This window comes from Phaethon aethereus (assembly GCF_964289735.1).
Source record: "Phaethon aethereus genome assembly, chromosome: 4".
Classification (NCBI taxonomy): Eukaryota; Metazoa; Chordata; class Aves; order Phaethontiformes; family Phaethontidae; genus Phaethon; species Phaethon aethereus.
Window position 1 is genome coordinate 50,375,320 of NC_138578.1, and position 26,242 is coordinate 50,401,561.

The window sequence follows — 26,242 nt, forward strand, 5'->3', positions numbered from 1 at the left end:
GGCAAAGACTTTTCAGTCACACCTGTGTCTATTGGCAGAGTTTAGCAAAGTAATTTTCCCTAACTGAAGATGAGCATGCTTTAATTTCTTTAATTCTGTAGTAGAAAGCTAGTCAGAAGATAAAGTTTTGGTAGATGCTTTAAATGAGCAGTATGAAAGAGAAGGTTTATTTTGATATTTAAGATAACACGTTTTTCTTTGTTCAGTATTAAATACAAACAGTTCTGTTTCTAACATGACAATCACCACGTTACGTACAGTAAAATCTGTATTTATGAACACCAGTTTATAAGTTTCAATCTAAAAAATCATTATTCTAGTCTTCTCTATTGCAATTAAGACTGTATTATGTGACCAGCAGTGTCCCATTTTACTAGCCTATTCTGCAAAATAGCAAGGTGGCTTACAAACGAAGAAACTAAACAACTCCTCCTGAATTTTCAATCCACCGGTTATGTTGAGTCTATGCTTTCAGTCATTCACCTGTGACCAGAATAGGTAGATGCTATGACTTGCTTACTTAACAGAAAATTAACAGTATAGATATTGTTGAACACTTTGTCTATAACAGTTGCTTTTTTTGCAATGACTGGCCTCGTTGCATCTCCCATACCAGCTGTATCCAGTGATTTTGTACTGTAATACTGTGACACTGTTATACAACATAGAAGAATTTCTGTGTTTTAAAATCCCCACCCCAGTTATCTTGCAGTAATTATTCTTTGATTTCACCATATATATGCTCTTACTTCTTGAAGAAATGAAGATGAGCTCCTCAGCCACTGCAAGCTTCAGATGCATCGAGGCTCTTTATAAAAACAAATGGAAGAAGAAAAGTTTAGCAATAATTGTTTTTCACAAAGGTACGTGTTCTTTCCTGGCACACGTGTACCGTGTAGGAAGCATGAGTGAATTGCCAGATGGTAAGTGTGAGGCAATATTAGTGTGAAAGGGGCTTGAACTACATTAAGTTAGACCCCATTTTGCTCGGGCTTAGAGTATATACACGTAAAGATGCACTAGAATATCTAATGAATTACTATGTATTTTTGCTTCAGAACCCTGCAAAAATTAGAAAACTTATACACGGTCTTCAAAATGACTATTCAGTTTCACCAAGCAAAATTAATCTGAGTTTTTAAAGCATCTACAGACAAAAATGTTTCTAGATAAGTTAATTGTAATGAACTTGCTTGATTACTTTATGACATGTTTCAGTGTACCACATAGATCTTACAGCAATTTCTTCATTCAGATCACAAAGCTATTTGATAAAACTCATCCTTCTTAGCACAGACTATTAATTTTCTTATTTTTCATTGCAGTGACCATCTATCCCTGTAGCAAAAGTTAAGATTGCTTACAGTGAAAAATAACAGAAATGTATTCAAAGTGTCTAGCTAAAGTTAGCTGTTGGCCACTATAGTCAAGCAGCTGGAAATAAGCAACAGACTCAGTTATGTTCAGCCTGAGCCAAAGTCTTTGAGTCAACAGATAGATTCTCATTAACTTTAGTTAGCTTTTCAGATCTGTGTTCCATATGTATGCCAGTTTGAAAACTAGAAGTATTCTGTGAACTTATCTTATATTTGCTTTGTTTAACTTACATTACATTAAAATTTTATGCATAGTTTCTGAACTTTCATATATAAATGTGTATGAATTATATGCTTTCATCGTAGGTTGAATTAGGAAATTAGAAATAAAATAAGTCATGGTACTGGTCATGAAATTTTCAAGTAGGACGCATATAAAGACTATAAAAAATCAGAATACTACAGATGAAAACTGAAAGGGACTAGATATTAATGAAGCAGATACTGCATATGCTAGGCCCAGAAATAGAATGGCTCTGATATTTATTTTCCCAGTGTTTGCTGCCAAAGTGAAAATGTAAATTTTAATAGTTTATTTTAACCCTCATGTGTAATTAAAATTACTAGTCAAACATATATATAAAAACTCTATCCATCTATCTATCTATGTATCTATCTATATGTGTATATATATAAGGACTATATGTATCCACATATATATATTGCTTTGTAATTGTAGTTTTGTAAAACTGTGTATTCAGTGTGAGTGACTAGAAATACCAAAAAAAAAATCAAGGGGGACTTAGATGACAATACTAAGCTAATTTTCTTTAGAAACCATTTTTTATTTGAAAAACTTTGGTCTCCAGTCTCCAGAGATATGGTAAAAAGCAAATGAGAAAGAGGAAAGTGGTGTACTAACCCAGCAAGCCACCTAGTCCTCTAGGTAAGTTTGTATAGAATAATAATAAAAAAAAAAATTCCTTCCTATTGTCAATATAAATCAGATTTTTAAAGTTGATAGAACAGAGTTATTTCTATCTGTTCTATCTTTCCATTTCTACATACAGTGCTCTTATCTTGAAAAAGCAAGATTGAATGGAAGGATGGGAATAACTCTCCTAAATCAACACTAATTTAAGACAACTGTGGCAAGGATTTTTTTGGTATGTCTTGAATGAAAAGAATTTGGCTGTTAAAGGTAGCGTAGCCGCATATAACATCTGTCAAATTACACTGCATTCTGAAATCCCTCGATCACAGCATTAAAAAAACCAGATTCAAGTAATATGAGGATGTTCTTGAAACTTTAGTACTGAATATCCTGATTTCTTTTTGCGTTTCAACAAGAGAGTAAAAATTCTCTCTGTGTGTGTATGCACTTAATAATAATATCTAAGATATGCTACAGGTAGTATAATATATATTGGTACATTAACAACATTAACATGTTTATGTATATTTTCAGCATTTGAATTCCTTTTAAAATAATTAAAAAAAACAAAATAGGAGTTTACACCAGTTGGTGATGACAATTAAAAACACCATATGGGTAAAGGAAGAGGGGAAAAAACAACATTCCTTCCTTCAAAAAGTTGCATGCTGAAGCTGCCACTTCATATAGGAACTTTGCTCTTTGGATTTGTGTATTAGTTTCTGCAGGGTTTCATGATTTACATAGTCTGCTTGAATACAGTATAGGTGTTACTGAGAAGCTCATATTCTCAGTGTGATTGAGTTTGCACATTTATCTGGTACCTCGTTTCATGACCAAACTGGCAGTTTTCGTCAAAGAACTTCACTCCAGTCTTTAGTGATTTTTCATCAGCAATTAAGTAGCTCTGGGCAGCTATGGAGAAAATGTAAGGGTGAGAATCATTTTGGGGAACTGCATAGCTGGTAGGATTATACCATCCTGAGTACAAGGTACACAAGTAGAAGCAGCAAGAGGCATAAATTCTCTTGGGTAACGTGAAAAATGGGAATCCCTGAAAAGAAAAGAATGTGGGCAAATCCTTGTATCAGATGACTGGAAGGGACTTTTTTAGTCAGTGATTCAAATCACCTAGTAAGCATGACTTCAGTTTTATAGCCTAGTCAACTCCCAGTGTTATGACGTGCCAGTTTCCAGTCTCTAGACTGGAAGTTAAGTAATCTTCTTTATGACAAAAGCATCAGAAAATGGGCTGCCATGGAGTAACTTCATGCAGCCTTCTCTGCACTGTTAATCAAAGTGATTGGCAACTGGATTTGAACCCCCAGGTTAATCCAGTTTACTAAGCCACTATGTTATCAATCTTTCTCCACACTCTTGTATATTTATTGTATTTTTAATAGAAGTGCACCATTTTAATCGTCTGTTACAACCTCTAGAATTTAAAAGTAAAGAACAGTGTGGTTATTCCTGAATTAACAATGTTAGATATTCCTTACACATTTGTGTCCAAATAGCAGAGCTGACTTCAGGTGTAAGCAAAATAGCTCCCTAGGGCATCACATTGATGAGAGTGGTGAAATCATGGTTTGTGTGAGTGGAGAAGAAGAATCCTCCAGGTTTCACAGCAGCAGCCTCCTCTCTGTGCACAGCTTGTGCTGGTTTACTGAAGTGGCAGAGCGGCTTTTCCAGACACTAGTCTTAGGGAGATAAGGCCAGGCAATCTCCTTTCTGTCAGGAGGAAAACCGTGTCATTGTTGCTGGCATCCGCTTCTATTTGGTATCTGCTTCTGCTCTTGGACCCCTTCTGCTAAGAGAGACAGTACAGGCAGTGAATTGCACAAGGACTGGGAAAGGGGTTAGAGACAGGGAAAGTGTTTTGAAGTTGACTAGTCTTCATTGTTTTCCCAGACTCTCAGTAGAAATATTTGGTAGAGGAGGGATATGTTTTTCGATACTTGCAAGGGGCAGCGATACAATAGATTGCAGAGCTCCATGAGGTGTGCAGTCAGGAAGGCTTTGTGGCCGTGCTGTCCCAACACCAGTATTTGTTCTCCATTTTTCCAACTCTGGCATAAAATGTATTCCCTGGTGAGATGTCTAATCATCTATATGTTGTTGACAAAACAAACTGAGGTCACTTTTCAAATATTTACTTTGAAGATTGAAAGGCCTGATTTTTCCATTCTTTTTCAGGTAGATTAGTGAATTGACTCACAATTTGTCTCTTCAGTTTTGGCATGCTCCCTTTTATTTCATAGAATCATAGAATCTTTGGGTTGGAAGGGACCTTTAAAGGTCATCTAGTGCAACCCCCCTGAAGGGAGCAGGGACATCTTTGACTAGATGAGGTTGCTCAGAACCCCATCCAACTTGACCTTGAATATTTCCAGCAATGGCGCATCTACCACCTCTCTGGGCAACCTGTTCCACTGTTTCGCCACCTTCATTTTTAAATGTCTGCCTTCCTAAATCTGCCCTCCTTTAGTTTAAAACCATTACCCCTTGTCCTGTGGCAACAGGCCCTGTTAAAAAGTATGTCTCCATCTTTCTTATAAGCTTTTGTGGCCCTCTTCTGGAACGATTCTAACAGGTTCCTGTCTTTCCGCTGCTGAGGGCTCCAGAGTTGGACATAGTACTCCAGGTGGGATCTCACCAGAGCGTAGTAGACAGGCAGAATCACCTCCCTTGACCTGCTGGCCATGCCTCTTTTCATGCAGCCCAGAATATGGCCGGCCTTCTGGGCTGCGAGCCCATATTGCCAGCTCATGTCCAGCTTTTCATCCACCAGTACCCACAAATCCTCTCAGCAGGTATGCTCTAGAGGAGCAGCCTGTAGTGGTGCCAGGGGTTGCCTCGACCCAGGTGCAGGACCCTGCACTTGGCCTTGTTCAGCCTCATGAGGTTCACATGGGCCCATTCTTCAAGCTTGTCCAGGTCCCTCTGGATGGTATCTCTCCCTCAGGCATGTCAACTGCACCACTCACTCAGCTTGGTGTCATCTGCAGACTTGCTGAGGGTGCACTCTATCCAACTGTCTATGTCATATTTACCATGTTTTAAAACTATGTCCTAAAAATACAATTTAGGTTTGTAATTCTTTATGCAAGAACCACTGAAACTCAGTAAAAACATTGTAATGATGAGAAATTTTTTTATTATGGGCAGAAAATGTTAGAAATACCTCAATTTATTTAGAACTACAGTTCCTGAATTACTGAAAAAAAGAACTGTTGCTAATGTGTTTTGAAACACTGTTTTAATTTCCTTTTTTATATATGGAAATCACTTTCTTCCTATCTTTACTTCTTTCCTTTCTTTCAGGACACTGTCTTAATGAAAATAAGAAGGTTTTCCTAAGCTTGTATGACTGCTTTGCATGTTTTCTTCCTATCAATTAGAAAAAATATATTGTTTGAATTGATCTAAGAATAGGTAGTGTTGACATTTTACGTTATGAATTTTTTTCTTTTCAATAGTATCAGGCATAACTGAATCCCATGGAAATAGGTGAGAAAAGTCTTTGATTAATTAACTGTCATTTCAAGTGCATGCATTAGCAGTTCCGAAATGCCTGTTTCTCTGCAGGAACAGCAAGCATTCTGCCATGTGAATTAATCAAAGAAAGGAAAATATACTAAAATACAATTCAAACACTAAAGACCTAAAGCTTCAGTGGGGAATGTTGCACTATTCACAGATAAAATGTATTAAGACAACTGATGATTTCACTTAAAGTTATAGGTAACTTAGCTCCTATAGAATAAGTCATTCACTCTAGAACTGCAGCTTTACCTCTTTGATTCAACGCTGAAGGCTTTTAATGTATAATAATTTCAGGAATACTGGTATTAAATGTGCTGAAGATATTTAGAGAACATAGTTACCTAGCTCTCATCTCCAAGGTCAATTCATGCTGAATTTCCATAGATGGATATTTCTTTAATCTATTTGGAATGGAAATATAAGTATATAAGGAAAAAAAATATTATCCTTATTACTCTGAAATAAGTATCATCATAGGGTTTTTTTTTTAATTTTTCCAAAATAACAGTGAAAGCACTTATGTTAAAGGAGAAAAAAAGTCTTGTGCTGTAGCTGTTGAAATGAATGGCCAGATTTCCACAAATCTTATATTTCTCCTTTACTTTGAATTAAAGACATTTTTTGATATCGTTGTGGACTGTGATGAAGTGAAATGAACACTGTTCAATATGCCTTGAAAATGAAAAACTTACAATCTACAAAAATACTATCTGTCATCTATTTTTCTTATTAGACCTTTCAGCTCTCCATTTTTCTTCAAAATGTGACCTTCCTTTTACCCCAGCTCTCTGCAACTGTTTGGAAAATCAATGGCAAGTTTACAATAACCAGCATGAAGCTTTACACACTGTGTAGAAGAAAACATTTTGATAAGTAAATGGATTTCAATGTTAGCCTTCTAAGCAGTTACAGACAAATGATTTGAAAGATTATTGAAAATATACTGTCTTTTCAGAAAGATACTTTGCTTCCCATGCAAGACACAGGAAATTGAATCAGCTGCAATACCAAATTGACTTTGATGTCATTGCAATGTGTGACCCTGTAGTAAAATAAAATCAGTGTCCAACTGTCCAACGTATCTAGACCTTGCTGAACTTTTCAACTAAAACAATTATATTTCTCCTTTTCTATTTTATTCTTTATTTCCCAACATAAAACTCTGTGACCTTTTCTGTCAGAGCAATCCATTGAAAATGGCAGTATGAAAAGTGCTTGGCCAATACAGAACCTTCAGAGCAAAACTATAATAAATCTTGTTCCTTCCTTCTTGTTTCGTAAGTCAAATCTCTGCATTTTATTTTTAGCCTAGTGAAACAAAAATGTAATCAATGATCAGGAGCTGGGCAACTAAAGAAATATCAGGGTATCTTAAATATCATATTATTGCTCTATTAACTTAATGATTTTGGATTATGTTTGAATGCTGTATAGCAATTCAAAAGCTATCATTGTAAGTTGTGATTACACCACTTTTGATTACTGTTAGTAGCACAGGATATATCAGGTGGAAGCAGGTGCAAAGAGTAATGTCAGTAATTAACCAGATATATTTTTAAGCTGAAGTTTTTCACTGTATTATTTCAAAAGCTGTAGGGGCTGCAAAGGTGGGTTTCATAAGAAGCAGCAAATACACAGTTGAACTCAGTTTGATCAAGTGTCATAATCTAACTACCAAACATACAGACCCAAATCTGGTAAAACTGGATGCAGCAACAGATGCAGATGCAATTGAACAAGTTTCATCTGTGTCTTTCCACAGTCAGTTTTCTTACTGGAAAAGGCAATAGGACACATGAAAAAGAGAGCTGAAGTTCTTGTGAAGTCTGTCTAGCCACTTGGTAAATTTGTGAGATATCGGTCCCACAGGTTAATATTGCAAGGGCCCTTCTTCCAAGACAGTTTTATTTGATGAAGACCAGCTGTTATCTCTGATAACAGTTAGATTTCACTGCTACTTCTTCTTCCTTCATGTTCTTCACAGAATCACAGAATCATTAAGGTTGGAAAGGACCTTGAAGATCATGAAGTCTAAACATCAACCCAACACCACCATGCTCACTAAACCATGTCCCGAAGCGCCACTGAACTGAACACGTCCACAAGTTTTTTGAATACTTCCAGTGATGGTGACTCCACCACCTCCCTGGGCAGCCTGTTCCAATGCTTGGCCACTCTCTCAGTAAAGAAACTTTTCCGAATATTGAGTCTAAACCTCCCCTGGTGCAACTTGAGGCCATTTCCTCTCGTTCCATCCCTCATTACTTGGGAGAAGAGACCAACATCCACCTTGCTACAAACTACTTTCAGCAGTTGTAGAGAGTGATAAGGTCTCCCCTCAGCCTCCTTTTCTCCAGGCTAAACAATCCCAGATCCTCCAGCCGCTCCTCATAAGACTTGTTTTCCAGACCCCTCACCAGCTTTGTTGCGCTTCTTTGGACACGCTCCAGCACCCCATCATTCTTCTTGTAGTGAGGGGCCCAAAACTGAACACAATATTCAAGGTGCGGCCTCACCAGTGCCGAGTACAGGGGGAAAATCCCTTCCTTAGTCCTGCTGGACACACTAGTTCTGATACAGGCCAGGATGCTGTTGGCCTTCTTGGCCACCTGGGCACACTGCCGGCTCATGTTCAGCCGGCTGTCAACCAGCACCCCCAGGTCCCTTTCTGCCGGGCTGCTCTCCAGCCACTCCTCCCCAAGCCTGTAGTGTTGCATGGGGTTGTTGTGACCCAAGTGAAGGACATGGCCCGTGGCATTGTTCAACCTCATACAGTTGACCTCTGCCCATCGATCCAACTTGTCCAGATCCCTCTGCAGATCCTTCCTGCCCTCGAGCAGATCAACACTCCCAACTTGGTGTCATCTGCAAACTTACTGAGGGAGCACTCGATCCCCTCATCAAGATCATCAATAAAGATGATCATTAAAGAAGACTGGCCCCAAAAGTGAGCCTGGGGGAACATTGCTTGTGACCAGACACCAAATGGATTTAACTTTGTTCACCACAACTCTCTGGGCTTGGCCATCCAGCCAGTTCTTTACTCAGTGAAGAGTAAACCTGTCTAAGCCATGAGCCGCCAGTTTCTCCAGGAGAATGCTGTCGAGACACTGTGAAAGGCTTTACTAAAGTCCAGGTAGACAACGTCTACAACCTTTCCCTCATCCACTCCGCAGGTCACCTGGTCATAGAAGGAGATGGGTTGGTCAGGTAGGACCTTCCTTTCATGAACCCATACTGTCTGGGCCTGATCCCTTGGTTGTCCTTCACATGCCCTGTGAGCACTTCTCAAGATGAACCTCTCCATAATCTTGCCTAGTACCGAGGTCAGGCTGATAGGCCTGTAGTTCCCAGGATCCTCCTTCCAGACCTTCTTGTAGATGGGCGTCACATTGGCAAGCCTCCAGTCATCTGGGACCTCCCCTGTTAACCAGGACTGGTGATAAATGATGCAGAGTGGCTTGGCAAGCTCCTCCGCCAGCTCCCTCAGTATTCTTGGGTGAATCCCATCAGGCCCCATAGACTTGTGGGTATCCAGGTGGCATAGCAGGTCCTTAGCTGCTTCCACCTGGATTATGGGGAGCTTGTTGTGCTCTCCATCCCTGTCTTTCAGCTCAGGAGGCTGCGGATACCTGGTCTGGCTATTAAAGACTGAGGCAAAGAAGGCATTAAGTACCTCAGCCTTGTCCTCATCCTTGATGACAATGTTCCCCACCACATCCAATAAGGAATGGAGATTCTCCTTGCCTCTCTTTTTGTTGTTAATATATTTGTAGAAGCATTTTTTGTTATCCTTTATGATTGTGGCCAGATTGAGCTCTAGCTGGGCTTTTGCCTTTCTAGTTTTCTCTCTGCATGACCTAACAGATCCTTGTACTCTTCATGAGTTCCCTTCCCCTTCTTCCAGAGGTGATAAACTCTCCTCTTTTCCCTGAGTCCCAGCAAAATCTCCCTGTTCAGCCAGACTGGTTGTGTTCCCCGCCAGCTCTTCTTACGGCACATGGGAACCGCCTGCTCCTGTGCCTTTAAGATTTCCTTCTTGAAGACTGTCCAGCCTTCCTGGACCCTTTTGCCCTTCAGGACTGTCTCCCAAGGGACTCCATCAACCAGTGACCTGAACAGGCTGAAGTTTGTCCTGCAGAAGTCCATAGCAGCAGTTTTGCTGACCCCTCTCCTTACTTCATTCAGAATTGAGAATTCTATCATGTCATGGTCGCTAAGTCCAAGATGGCCTCTGACCACCACATCTCCCACAGGTCCTTCTCTGTTCGTAAACAGCAGGTCAAGCGAGGCACCTCCCCTGGCAGGCTCACTTACCAGCTGTGTCAGGAGGTTATCTTCCACACACTCCAGGAACCTCCAAGACTGTTTCCTCTCTGCTGTGTTATACTTCCAGCAGATGTCTGGTAAGTTGAAGTCCCTCATGAGAACAAGGACTAGCGATTGTGAGACTTCTGCCAGCTGCTTGCAGAATGCTTCATCTGCCTCTTTGTCCCGGTTTAGGCTTGAGTCTCATTACCAGTATTCTCTATCTCCTCCAATTGTTTAAATCATATGAGTTCCCCCTGTGTCTTAGCACTCAGGGATTTTTTCAAGTAATATTCCCATCACAGAAGAATGTAGCAGGAAAGAAAAGAACACAGACTTGGCCAAGAAATATATTACTCACAGACACCTCCTTCATTAGAGTGTGTAGTGTTTGAAAAACCCTAGTCTAAGGGCTTAGACTTTTAAGTCTAAGTCTTTTCACCCAAAATCCTCAGGAAAGAGCTCTCAAGCATTTCCATATATTTTTGTTTTACACATGCCTCTCTTTGCAGAAAACCACCCCTCAGTTAATTTGTGAAGGTTTGTTAGTTTATTTTTAAACTAGAGGTTTTAATTTTAAAGATTGAGGTTGAGAGTTTTGTTAGTGTATTTTCTTCTGTTTTCTAACTTTGAAGACGACCCCTTTGACTGTTGTCAAAGAGGTTCTCATATTCATATTTACATCAACTTATAATTTTGTAATTGTTTGATTTACATATAAGGGGCCAGGGGCAATCAGCAATCAGTCTAAAAAAATATGCTGTAAAAAATTTGATGGCAACCTTGGTTTTCTACTCCTTGTTTTCCTTCTTAGTAAGAACATGAATATCACAAACAAAGAAATGAAGAGTTAAGTTGAAATCAATAAGACTGCAGGGCAAATTTGACAGAAGCTTTTCATCTGAGCTGGAAGACTGTGAAATTTAGATGTGAGAAGGCATTGTCAGTTGTACCAAATAAAAAAGTATTTAAAATTCAGATGAATTTCTAAGTAATTCCTAGTTTTAGTAGAACACATGAAGTGTTCCACAACTAATTTGTTGCTAATGGATGGGAATTCTTTAAATAATTAAAAAGCTGTTTTCTCTATCAGGAACAGTTATTGTTGATGATCTGTCAGGTGACTTTTAGAAAGCTGCAAATAATTAAAATTATTTAATAATCTAAAAATGTAGTTTACATGGTCCTGAGTTAGAAATGCAATATGAATATTCTGGACATTACATTTACTTCTTAGCAGATCAGAATGGATGGAACCATAGAAATATTTTCCTTGAGAGTATGTTTTTCAGAAGTCTATGCTTTTGACCTATGCTTAACTTATGGTGATGGTTTTGAATCTACACAATTAAAGCTGTATTTTTGCATCAGAATTAGCAAACGTTTTCAAAAAGGCATTTCCAAATGGTCATCTTGGATTGAGTGGTTAGAAGCAACAATATCAACAGTGTATGAATTTTAACTTCCTTTCACTCGCCTCTAGAAAACATATCAGTGGGTGTTTTGTATATTGTTTTTCCATTTAATAATGAAAATGTTTTAGCAAGATCATTGGAAAGGCTGAACAACTGGTGAATTATAAGAGTCTAAATAAATTAACCTGTAAATTTTTTCCCTTGTTATTTAAGACATTTTGAATATTTCTCATGTTTTACAGATTATATTGAGAGTTGGGTCAAGCGTCATCTGATTTTAAATTGAATCACCTTCCCTAAATTCATTTGAAGTTAACATTAACAGTAATGCCAATAGCTTCCAGATTAGGTTCTGTTTCAAAACTGTATTCTGAGGAATCTGAGTTCTGGAAAATGGTCCATATAGAATGACACATGTAAGTCTAAGTTAAGCACAACAGTAACTTTGTCCTGCTTCCAATGCGTGTTTCTACTGCAATAGCAATATTGCATTTAGTTTTAGTGGGGATCATGAGTGAAATCCTCAAGCTAGAAATTTGAGAATTATGGCACAGTGCCTATTTCCAGAACTGTAATTCATAAGCTTGTTGTCTCTAGGAGACAGGTACTCTCCATCAACGGATTTGGGTATGAGGTTTACAACACCTCAGGCTAAACAGGCAACAGAAAACTCTGAAGAGAGATATTCAGGAAATTTTCCCTCTCTCTTGGACTTAAGTACCTAAGCCTAAGTCTGAATGAGGTGCTTTGTGAAACTGGCATGCATAACCCATAACAACTTTTGAAGCAGGCGAGAAAGCAAAAAAATTGTATTTGTCTAATCCTTACAGGCCTGGGGCTTATAAACATTCCATGTTGATAGTTTCACGTATGCCCAAGAAAGTTAAACAAAGCTTATATCCACTGCAGACATAGCTCTTCAGACCTGTTAAACTCTACATGGAGAAAAAGAGAGATCATTGGAACAGTCCTTTGCCTAGGGCTTGGAACAATGAACTTGTAAGTTTCATTAGTGAAAACATAGATGGTTTCCAAAATTCCAGAGTACTGGAGCTCTTTATTCAGCTAATTTTCTTATTCTGAACAACAGAAGGAAAAATTAAGTATATAACAAACAAAAAGTCCCAAACTATCAACAACAAATTAAATGGAAAATTTAAATTGCTAGTTGTCAAAAATTTTGGTGCCCAAAATAGGAGATTGTTCATATTTATTTTTTGACGTTGCGGAAAAGCTGTAGTAACTTACATTCATGTTTTCTTGTTTAATTATCTGCAGTAATTTTATTGCTTGCCTATTTTTGTCTTGCCACACATATAGGAATATTTTCCATGCGTTTTATTTATAACGTTTGAACACAAAGAAGATGTAAGCAAGTTGCAGAGAAATTAGAAGAGAAAAATAAGACATTAGGAAATGAGGATTATGTTATATCTCAAAGCAAAGGGATAAATTCATGTTGTCTCTTTCTGTAATGAACATTGTATCAGGACCAATAGCCACTTGGAACTAGCCTTTCTGATCTAAAAGCCATGTTGTCCTTTTATTGTCCAAAAAGTAGCCCTTGGACTGCTGAAAATTGGTCTGGGAAAGTGACCTTGAGACCTGAACTTTCAGAGCAGACTTGTGAGACCTGATAAGAAGAAAACAGGCATTGTCAGTCAATCTAGTTCATATTTTTCCTTTCATTAATTATGTGATATTTATACATTGTGATTATTAATATATAGAACACATACATATTTATAAATATTCATAAGTACACTTTTAATAATATAGAAGCAGAATAAGTAGCATATTCTATGATTACTACAGTAATACATGTGCACACATAAGCAATGCGTATTCTATTTTATCATGTCATCACAAGAAGCTACTTGTCTGGTCTGTTGGTGATATTATCTATCTGCATTTAAGCATTTATTTTTGTGCCTTTCTTAATGCAAGCAAAAGCTGTGCGAAACATCTGCAGTTTTCTGTTATTTAAGGGTACACTTTTTTGTGTAGGTATTTTTTCCAGCTGAAACTTTGACATTTGTACCTTCACAAAATCACCAGGACAGGTGATAATCACTGCTCTGAAATAGCTGAGAGAAGCTGTTTGGAAGGTTCCCAAGAAGACAGACATCATATGGTGGCCAAATGAGCATTTTGACATCAGTTATTGGCTCGCTTCGGAAGCAGTTGAGAAGAAGCCAAAGACTTGGCTACATTGTACTGTTTCCAGTATGAGCTGAAGGATGATGCAAAGCAAATGTAGACCTTCTTTTGAAAATCAGTTCTGATCTTTTGAAGGAAAACACATTTTTCTACACAGCTTAATATAGCAGTTTATTGGTGAATATTTTTTTGAAAGATTGGTACATACAGTAACATAACACAAAACACTTAATATTAAGGACCAGTAAGGGACTTTAGGGAGAGAAACTTGAAAGACATCCAGCATGAACTGAAGTTTGTTTTTGCGTGGTCAAGTCCTAAGACTGTCAGTTCTTTGTTGAAAGTATTTCTGCTTTCTTTAGTGCAGTATTGCTGTAGTGCTTTGACTTAAAGTTTTCGTACCATTCAAGGTACTCTCCACTATAATGTAGCAACGTGCATTACACTGTTAAAATAAAATGTCATCCCTTGAAAAGTTGCCAAATTTAAAAAAAAGGATGGAAAAAAGGGGTGGATTAAGGATTGAAAAACAGAGTTCAAAGCACAAATCTTTATATTTTCAAATGTCTGGTTTCAATGCTTTTAGGAATAACTAAGGAGATAAAAGTTTCAACGATTACGATATTTTAAGAAAATGAATATATTAAAGAAACATGATGAAGCTCAGGAAAAAGAGACCATACTTTTTTCTTGTTCCCATATACTCTCTTGGATACGTAAGCCACATGATAATGTTTCAGTTTCCTTTTTGGCTGAATGCACTTTTAAAAGTGCAAATATTCAAAAAGGTTTTTTTGAATATGCCTCCTATGGTGGTCCAAGCATGTCACATTGCAATTAGTCTTCAGTGAGGGCTAATTTTAGAATTTTTTAATCACCTGAATATTCATTGGAATTAAATTTATATGGAAAGAATAACAAATAGGAAGTCATACGCATGTTCCAAAAAATAGTCATGACAAATGTTTTGTGATAATCACCCATCTCCAATGAAGTGAAATACAGCATGTAAATTCTACATGATAAAAGGAAATCTAAAAAGAATAGTATTATTTTTATTTCTGAAATTCACATTTTATCCTCTGAACTATCAATACCTTTGGGAAATAATGTAATTTAAAAAATTACATAGGATTTCTTGAAAGTATGTTGGAGAAAATAATGAGAGAAAATTTATTATTTCTAAAACGACAGGCCTAAAAAAAATTAATGGAATTTTGAAGGAAAACAGGTTTTGAATTCTCCCCTATGGAGCTTCGCTTTCGTATTTACATAGATAATGACACTCAGAGGAAGAATATGAACAAATTGTACTTCCATCCTGATACTTTGCCTGCAACAGTTACATACCTGAACAGAATTCCTCAGACACTAACATTTGATTTTCAAGGTGATTATTTATAGACTTAAGTTACAAAATCAAACTAAACCACAGGCTTTCACAAAATGTCTTCCTAATATGGCTGAAGTTTTGCATGCATGATTGCACCAAATGTGTTTATACTGAAGAGCCATAAGCAAGATTAAAGATAGATTTCCCATAAATCGGGGATTTAAAAGGTACCCATAACACCCTTCTCCTTCCTATTACCTGTTATGATGAGGACGTTTTCATATTGTTGGTTATTTTTCAATGTTTTTATAAGTGAATTCATTTAGGGCTGGTTGAATCCTATAAAATGTCTTTCATAAAATTTCTTTCAAATTGAAAGTCAAATCCATCACATATTTTGCATCTCCTATTTTTTATTGCTGTTTTCTTCTGCTCTGTGTGGTGAAACCTATTTGCTTTTCCCAGCACTTGAGTCAGAAACTTTGCTGGGTAAGAGCTAAACAGAAAGAAACTGTTACAAAAGCCGATAGAAATCGCAGCAGCTAGAGATCAAATTGATCTAGGTAAGATAAGAAAATACAGATCTTTCTGAGTTTAAACAATGATCTTCCATCTTCATCTTCCACAAGGGGGTTCAAACTCTTATCTTTGACTTAGAGATGAGATACGGTGCAATTCAGAAATCCGAACTCTGAGGTCAAGATACTTAACCTTGAGCTCATGGAGAGGATAATCAGATACTTCTGATGAGGCTGGCAAGGCTGACACCTGGCCTGTGCTAAGCAGATGAAAACTGGGGAGAACTTCATTTCAGAAAGAGATATAAAACAACGGGAGAATAAATGGTGCTGCAAAGGAGATGTTAAAATAATATTGTCACAGAAAATGTATTCAGAGAAGAATGATAAGCAACTTAAACAGTCAGTGTCTTGTAAAAAGGTCATTGCCATGAAAAAATAAAAACACAAACAAACCACAAAACAAAAAAAAGAGAAACATATTTATTCGTGGGGCGGAAAAGGTGACAGACATTGCCAGTATCTGAGGTAGGCAATTAATCTTAGGTTTCTGTTACGCACCACCGTTGCTGGCAGGCTGTGTAGTACAAAGAAAGAAGGTCAGAACTCCCCCTGAGAAGGGGTTCAGCCTGGGTTTAATCACGCTGATAGCTTCACAGTCCCACATGGTTGCAGGAGCATATGAGGTGGAGAAAAGGGGAAAAGGGGCAAATTAGTAATCACAAAAAAATATTTGCTATGAATGTGGCCCTTTCCCTCTGTTTTATGATCTGTTCTCTTTTTTATTTATGTGTATTGTTATTTTGACTGTTTACTGGGTAGTGCATATAGAAAAGGTCAGAATACCTCTTAAGAAAATTTCTGTGCAACATAAGTAAGAAACTTTTTCCCCAGCAGTCACAAGATTCAACCTTTAAAAAATGCAGAATGACAAGTATCAGGGGATAAGCATCATCTCCAGAAACAGAGTTGTGTTTATCACCAGCTACTCTTTATACCCAGTTAGAACTGAGACGTCTTGGGTTTAGAGTCTCCTTTTTTGATCTGTGCCTAGTGGTAAAAAAAAGGGCACACAATTTTTACTATTCCTCCATTTGGTAAGGTTATTCCTCGCAGAGCAGAACAGGTGAATACTTCTGATTTATTTTGGTCCAACAGTCTGCTTTAATGTGACTGACTTTCCATGGAAGGTGGTTGAGAAAACCACATTTTCTACTGCACCACCTGAGCTCTGTGGAGCGGAGCCTGTAGAAGAGGCTAGTTTCTGGGGGTAGTAACATTTTCAACCACTCCAGCTAGATTTGCAAGAGGGTCTCTCGCCATATGCCTAGCTGAAGGAAGTTTAGCCCTCAGAGAATATCTGGCCAAAATTATTTTTTTTTTAAAGGAAATATTTTTTTAAACTCTTTCAAATCCTGATAAATAATGTATTCAGTAAAAAAAAGGTTAGTTCTTCGTTCTTCTTTGTGATCCCTTTTACCTAGTACTCAGACCAAGAACTAAATTATCACTGGTGATATGGTTCCATATATCTAGCAAATACAGAAATTGCTAAATGCATTCATAGTACAGCTAAACTGATCAGCGCTGAAGACCTGAAGAAGGACTTGCTGCTTACATTGTATTTGGAGAACATTTGTCATACAGTAGAAGAAATTTTGAAATTTTCTTGAGCACTGTTGTTCAATGTCTCATTAAACTTACATTTTTCTGCTAAATTGAGTGATCAGTTTGAATACTGAACGCCTGTTCATCACATTAGAAGATACATTATGTTTGGGGGAAAAAACTGTATTCCGTTCAGAAGTAAGCTTTCTCATCCAAAGAGTAAATCAATTTCAGGTTTTTAGCATCTGAGAAGGTAAAATTTTCCAAACATACTGAACTGTTGTAATCACCTTAGATAGTAGACTACAAAAATAAGTGTTAAATTCACTTTTATTTGGAAAAATTAAAAAAAAATCTTTGTCATTATCAAAACCTGCAAATTTAATCATGAGGAAGAAAGTGCTCATTTAGAGACTTATTTCTTATTTAGAACATATTTTTCTCAGTAGAAAGACTTTGAAAATAAGGTGGAGTCACATGATTTAAAGGGACATAGTCTGGTTTTATAAATATACATGCATAAATGTTTTAAAAATATAGAAAAAGTCATTTAAGTACTACTTATTCTTCTTTATATATATACTTTTTAATAAATATTTATACCCAATGTCACATTTTGCTTCTGTTCAAATCAGTATACAAATCTTTAACAGGATCACAGACTCAGTCGATACTTAATTCAGTCCTAGATATGTGCCGAATTGATGGATACAACTCTATTAGTATCTTTGATTTTTTTTTTTTTTTGTTTGTTTAAAGAAAGAGCCAGGCAGGCTTGTGTTGTGGAAGGTAAGGTAGAGCATATAATTACTTGCTGCAAAGATATTGTGTTTTATAAGGGCAGTTTTTAATGACCAGAGATAGTCTTAATGGATACAGAATACACACATAAAAACATAGTACTTCATGTAAATTAAGATAATAAACTTAGCATCAGAAACTAGAACAAAACTAAATATTATAAAGAATAAGAAAAGAACCCTTTTATATGAGCAAAAATTATTTGTAGTTAATCAAATTCTGACTACCACGGAAAAGTGTTGTAATCCAGGGAAAATGGATTTTTTCACAAGGACCAGTCTGGTACAAACACATGCCATTAATATTAAGCATACATTGTAAAACCAGAAATTTGTTGTAGTGAAGTGAATAACAAACTGTGTACCTGCAAGTATTAGCTTCTTTTAAAATAAAATGTTCTTCTCCATGTCTGTGTACCTTTTATGATTGCTTTCTGGAATCATTCCAGTACTAGACTTTCTTCCATAAAAATAATCACAGAAGATGAGGCAGCTTTTACATAGACCCCTTCATGAGAAAAACCCAAAGCTCTTCATAACTCTTTTGGGAGCCCAAACAGTATTTTATTCCTCTTTTACAGTAGACTCCATAAACTGGGGAGTCAAATGACTTACACTGCGTTACTTAACAAGTTTGTGATTACTCCTAAAGCCAAAGGTTACAAATAATTGTTTTTCAACTCCACAACAAGTGGTATCTTCTTTTCCTTCCTTCCATCATAATAAACAAGCAAAATTTGCATTGACGTATAATAAAAAAATCCCCCAACAACCAAAAAAACTCACCTTTTCACTGAAAAAGCAGCAGAATATATGCTGAATTAAAAAGTTGTGTCTAGTATTTTGGGGCACTTGCAAAATAAATCCATAGTCTTCCTTCCTGTCACCTAAAGACTGTCACAAAACATGCTTGCATTAATTTCCAATTCAAATCCTGCTTGAAGGGATTCAAGTGTCCTCACTTCACATAGTAAGATGATACCTTGGCCCTTGTACTAGGACATTCTGTATGAGAACCTGTCACTGTCTTCTTGTGACATTGCTTCATTTGATTAGATCATTAAACATTCACTGGAGAGGTACCTGAGCTTCATTGTCCAGATTAACACAGAAAATTAATTAATTTCTTATTTTTCTTGGAATGGGTGGGGGAAATGTAAAGAATAAAGAACCACTATTTCAGTAGAGATCAAAAGCAAATTTGGAAACTTTAATTGTTGTTTTTCAAATAACAATCTCAATGCCCCGGCAGCTCTTGGAATAGATATGTTACTACCTTATTAAAGCAAATTGGACCTTAGCCCAAGTTTCAGATACTTTCTAGACTGTTACTGTTTTGAAGTAAGGTTGGGTACTGGAACTCTATCATGTCAATCAAATTCTGCTTAGTGGTGTGCTCAGTGAATCCTCTGTGAAGAGTTCTCAGTCAGTGAGGAGGGACATTTTCCTTTGCTTGGTGCACAGGAGTGGTCACAGGGGAGTTTTCAATCCCAGGCATGCTCCCTATGCACAAACTATGACTTTTAGCCTTGTCCTTGACTAGCATCTATTCTTTTATGTATGTTGGAGACAGGCAAGCATGCAAATGAAGTCACAGAAGGTAGAAAATTGGTCTTTAGTTCTGACTTTTCTGTAGGGACCTCCATTAGCTGTTGCAGGATGTGTGCTCCTCTGAACTGCTGTCATCTTGCATTGCCAGTTACTAAATTTATGGCTTGTTTATGAAATATAGTAATGAGTTAAAGTTGCTGTTGGGCCTGGAGCTCAAAACCCCCCTGTCTTTGTGTTGATCCATCTAGTCAGTATGAAGATGTCCAATGTACTAAAAGTAAAAACAAACACCTGTATCATATAGTTAATCATTTAATTCATGTAAGCAAATTTTAATATATTCAATGGTAAGTGGAACTGTAATACTAGGCACTAATAAGACACGAAAAATATGAAGAACTTGAGAATAGGAGAAAAAGCGTGAGGTAAAATAGTCAATCATAGGGAGGTTTTATTATTCATCCTAGCAGTAGTCTTACGAAAGGGAATTCTCCTTTAATACAGATGATGTTAAATTAGTTGATCTTCAGTTCAGTGTTTCCAGTATTTGCATACAAAACAATTGGATTAATTATGCTGGATTATTAGAGAACACTGGGTTTAAAGAGAACCACATAAATGAGAACTATGAAAGAGAAAATATATTCCCCGAATTTTTTAGAATCCCTATTCAATCTCATAAAATTTTGTTTAAAGAAGAATTGTAGATCAGTACTAGGAAAAGAAAACAAGGAGTTAGACAAAATCTGTTTTACTCTGACCTCCAGCAATTTACCCACAATATTGGTAGACTCAGGCTGTTATTTAGCAGCAAAACATGATTTGTTTGTGTTCCTTTTCTCATGTATCAGGCTTTTTGTTTGTATTCTTTCACAGATGTCTAGATGCTGTGAGTCATATACGTTCCGTGATTGTAAATAACATAATGAAAAGTCATGTTACTCTGAAACATATCTAAAGAGTTATGTAGATAATTTCCTGTCTATCCCAAGGCTTCTGTGCCCTGCTTGAAAATGTACACATATTCAGGTCTCTTAAAAATTGGTTGAAGACTAGATTTATAAAAGAAGACGGTACCTCAATAACAGGAGGGAATTCAAGATGCTTTGTGCACTTGCAAAAGGCATTTATTCTTCTTTATCATGATGCAAAAATGGAAAAACCTGTGTTGTCCCTAAAAAGGTGTGCTTTCAAACTTACAACTTGAATGCATTACAGTAATTCATGAAAAGACATTGTGCTTTGAATGATTAAAAGCTGGGAACAAATTAGCTCAGAATGTAAACTGACAGTTTATTTTTTCATGAAAGAGAAGCCCCCAAACCCTGGGGGTTAGGCATGAAGGGAGAGCTCAGGGCCCTGACACATACCTAAGAGGATGTTGGAAAATTCACTTACTGCAAAATATTATGCCTCTTGAGCTCTGTCAGTGAAGGTGCAGTTGGGTATGGCTTTCGCAAATCCCACTGCTACCTCTTGTCTGCAGGTCTGTAGTACCAGCACAAGGGAAAGATATCACAGAATCACAGAATCATTAAGGTTGGAAAGGACCTTCAAGATCATCAAGCCCAACCATCAACCCAACACCACCATGCCCACTAAACCATGTCCCGAAGTGCCATGTCCACACGTTTTTTGAACACTTCCAGAGATGGTGACTCCACCACCTCCCTGGGCAGCCTGTTCCAGTGTTTGATCACTCTCTCCGTAACTAACACCCGGTCTAAACCTCCCCTGGTGCAACTTGAGGCCATTTCCTCTCATCCTATCACTAGTTACTTGGGAGTAGAGACCAACACCCATGTTGCCACAAGCCCCTTTCAGGTGGTTGTAGAAAGTGAAGGTCTCCCCTCAGCCTCCTCTTCTCCAGACTAAACAACCCCACTTCCCTCAGTCGCTCCCCATAAGACTTGTGCTCCAGACCCCTCACCAGTTTCGTTGCCCTTCTCTGGACACGCTCCAGCACCTCAGTGTCCTTCTTGTAATGAGGGGCCCAAAACTGAACACGGTATTTGAGGTGCGGTCTCATATAAAACAGGCTCTGAACATGCTTTTTGCTGTGGGAAGCCCTGCAGCTATAGGCCATGCGATAAAACATGATGTGAGAAAAAATAGCTGGTGGCAATTATCAGGAAGAAATTTAGAAAGGCATAATAGCGAAGGAAAGAAAATATGGGCAGAAGAGCAGGACTGTTCGTATGAAGTACATGTTTGGTTCACATGTCAATAACTAAGTCACTGATTCATCCTGGGCTTTACAGTGTAGATGATATGTGATACTAACACCTCTGTTCCATATTATCTCTCTTGCACACTGTGCTTCATTTCTTGGGCCAACCTTACTCTTTGACTGAGATATGCCATCTGTTGCAGGTATCCTTTCCAGCTTGCAAACTATGATACTGATTTGTAAGACTGACATTTTCTTACACTGTCTCATATTTGGGAAATATATAATGAGGGATGTAACTTAATACAGGTCTAATCACAGACATGATCATACACCTTAACTGGGTGTTCTCAAGGCTACGGAGAACGATCACATCAGCTCATAAAAAAGAAAAAAGTAAAACCTTTCTGAAAGAAAAACAAGAAAAAATTGAAAAAAAAAAAGCCTGAAGAAATTAACTTTAGAAAAGTTTGTCTTAAACAAAATGAAAAGTTATGGAAGGTGATTTTTTTAATTTCAATTCAGTTCATTTAATTTTGAATAATGCTTAATACTCTCCAAACTTTAACTAATATGCTCTCATATATTTGAGTATAACTTAAAAGACATTTATTTAAAAATATTAATATTTATGAATATTTCTTACATTTATAGTCACACATTTGCGAGCACTGCTTGGGATGCCTTCGGGGACATTTGTACTAATAAAATATCTCTAGATGAGATGACCAAGCGAGTTTGTTGGCAGATCAGGGCATAGGACCCTTCTTTTTAGTTTCACTATTAAATACACCTTTCTTCTTCTATCCCATCTGTCTAAATGACTCTTTAAGGTTTTAGGATACAGATAGCTTTTCTTTACTCCTTGACAGCTCATCCCTACAGAATCCCACTATCTACTCTTTCCAGTTCTGCCAACATCAATGTATAGCTGGCAATATAGAGAGAGTTTCATTATTTCAAGCAGACTTTCTAAATGCCAGTCCATCATTTGTATGTCCAGCATTTTCAGTTTGATAAAGGGCTACCATTTTTTTTCTGCTTTAAGGATGTCAAGCTTCAACAAGTCAGATATTACAGTAAGAATTAGACATGAAAATATATCTCTGAAGAATATGACCTGAATATCTAACCTAAGTTATGTGTTAAGGTCCTTCAAAATTAGGTTTCCTCCATCAGCCCAAAGTCATTATCAGTATCCTTATGCAAGGACCTGTATGATGTCATCAGCAAACAGGAGCAAGCTTAGGATTCCTTCCCTACACAGCATATAGCATAAATGGGACAGATAAGGCCTGTGACTTATTCTGTGATCCCAGCGTGAGAACAGGTGACATGCTGGCACATCTGATATTAAACCTGCCAGTGTCATTGTCTTTTTAGAAGTTGCTGTAACAGTTGGACTGCAATATACAGTTGTCGGGCATCGTTTCATCATCCAGTTAATTTCCTTTCCCTTCTCTTTTGTTCAGAAAATACGATGCCATCACTTTGGGAGATGGAATTTCTTTTTCTATATTGCCTAAATACATGAGAACCAGTCCTTGATTACATTCATTTCCAAGCATAGGTGCTTCTAGAAGTTTTTATTACAATTCTTCATACCTATTCATCAATATTCTCTTTAGCTCAGACGTATTTTTGTACAGAACCAACTGCTTTTTTTTTTTTTTTTGGTCTAGGGACAGCAGCTGACCAATTCAACACAGAACATTACATCAAATTCAAGGAAGCTGTTGCTATTCACTACTTGTAGTGTTTTACAAAACTAATACAAAATACCTTTACTATCTCTTTTAAAGAAGCAAACAGGACAGAATTTGAAAAGATACTTACACATTTCTTGATCCGCAAAGTTAAATTAATGCATTAAAATTAGTCATACATAAGGAAAGCCATCTAATACAAGTGAATATCAACAGTTTGCAAGAATGGTTATAAATGGACAAAACACAAAACCTCACAGAATAGAGGGAGAAATGACAAGATCAGCAGTTACGAATTCTCTTGTTCAGAATGAATACAGAATTATTCCTGAAATGAAGTGCTACTCCATAAGAGGAAGCAAATCAGACTCCATCCTTTAGTGTTTGTGAAAGGAGTGACATTAATAACCCCGTCTTCAAGGTCTGCCTGTCTTCATTCACATAGGCTCGTACTGACACCTCAAAGTAAGCAATTAGGAATTGAGTTGGAAGCAGCAGACTTTTTCTCCTCTGAGGGTTGCTAGAGCATCTGGACAGACATGCAAGACAAGTTAGCTGTTACACAAGAGAAAGTTCGAGGTAACTTATACCTCCCACGGGGGAAGAAAGAACAGTGATGCTCTGAGTCATCTCTGCTCCTCAGGTGGCACAGCTATGTGCCACTGCTTGCGACAGGCAGATCACAAATTTACAGTTTAGCTCACAGAAATGCATCATTGCAAAAGCCTTCAAGCTGGCTTGTGTGGTCTTCTTCTAAGGGAATCAAACTCTGCAAAAGCGGTTCATCTTGCCGTGATAAATCTGTCTTTGGCTTCCCCACTCTGACTGCCAAAATTAGTATCAGCTCTGATTTCCGTAGTTACTGTTTAAGCCATCTCTTAACAAGGACTTGACCAATACTATCAGCTCCCTTTACAGAAGACTTGTAGTAAATAGAAAAGAATATATTTCATAAGCTACAGAATGTATTTGTTTTAAAATAAATGTATTTATTTAAATCAATATATTTAAAAGTAGTTTAGTTGTTCACCTCCTTCTCTACTCTTTAAAACCATGCCCAGCACTGGCAAGTGATTTTATAATTTTGAAAATGAACCCTTCACTTGTCTGTAAAGAATTTTGCTGAGTAAGTTTAGGGTTTTTTCATTTTTCTTGCAAAGACGTTTCTGTTATGAAAAAAGGTTATTTTTGTTGTATCTGCTTGAAACCCGTCCTACTGAAAGAACCATGTATTGGTGAAGACATAGCATTGCACCAGAAAAAGAATAAAATTTAAAAAGTATATTTGAGCCAAAGCTTTCTAGGAATTTATGTCGACCTCTTTCTCTTAACAGTTCTGTAATCGTCTCTGGTTATGAAGGATGGACATTAATGTTACAATCATCTGGCACAAAAGCTGAGTAAACAACAGAAGAAAAAAAATAAGGTATATAGAAAAACATAAAGAACATTGTATTAGACATTTATATTTTAATAATACAGTAAGGGGTCAGAGGAGCATTATTGCTAGAAAGAGTTAAGGCATATGAAATCATATAATTTTTAATTAAGAGATATTTTAGGTGGGAAATACATTTAATCTGCTGGGAAGCATTGGGATTATTAATAACTGGGTGATTCTTCTCATAATTTTATTAAATTAGACTATTAAACTGAATGTTTTGTAAACATTTTATGTGCACAAATAGATAATATTTATGAATTAAAGAGATTGTCTAAAAGTCTGACCTAAGAGCCTTCATGAAATAGTTTGTAAATTTAGTTCAGCACGAGTGAGGTTATTTAATGCAAATTTTCACTTTCATTCATGAGGGAAATAAAAAATATAACTATGCATATTACAAGTGTTTGATGTGGACAGATTATATTGTAGCTGTTTGTAAAGCAAATGATAGATGTCAAGCAGATTAGAGTGAGGGTCATATTACAAAGTTAGAAAACAAAATCAAACACTGGATTTTAAACATTTTAAAATGCATCAACATTCATTTCTGAAATTACAATTTCTGAAGATACCAAACTGAAACTCTTCATTTTCAACAACCCTGAATTATGGCAAAACAGTCTTAGGTAAATCTTAAAATTGCAAAATCTGAAATATAAAGTTCTATTTATCTTTTCCTCATATTTTAGCTTGAGATTTTTAATGTAAACAATTTTCTTATAATGTTAGTTTCTTATTTGAAAAAATAGACCATCTAAAATAAAACTATGCCTTATTTTATGATTTTCATGATTAATGCTTTGTATTCTTGATTGTTGCTTTGATCCAACTGGAACCATAAATGAACTAATAATCCACTTTGAATATATCTCACTTTTATGTCATTTCAAAAAGGAAGTTTCTGTCTAGCTATGTCATTAATGTAGTTTCATAGTAATGTGACATACAACATTAAGGCAAGTAAGGAAGTGTTATTGTTAGCATTCATTTAATTTTTTACTGATAGATACTGACATATACAGTATTCTAAACAAAATCTTGGATTGTTATTAGGGATTACAAAACTATGGATTTTTCATAATTCTCCATCTAGGACATTTTTTCTTTTACCATGTCTCAATGCCTCCAAGCTGTAGATTTTTACTCCTTCCTTGCTTTTGGATTACGTTACGAATGAGAAAGGAAAATGAAGCAGAATTTAGGCTCTGCATATCTCATCCTATTTTAGCCTTTTCCAATGACCATAAGCAAGCCATTCATATCCTCCAAAACACATTACTTTACTTATTCTTTTTTGAAATTGCGTACATGGAGTAAGTATATTTTTTCCTCAGTACTCATGAGATTTAGAGTATAGCATATAATGATCCTTTTGTTCCATTAATGAATACTCACACATATATCTTGGCCTGTAAAGGGAAGATTGGATTTTC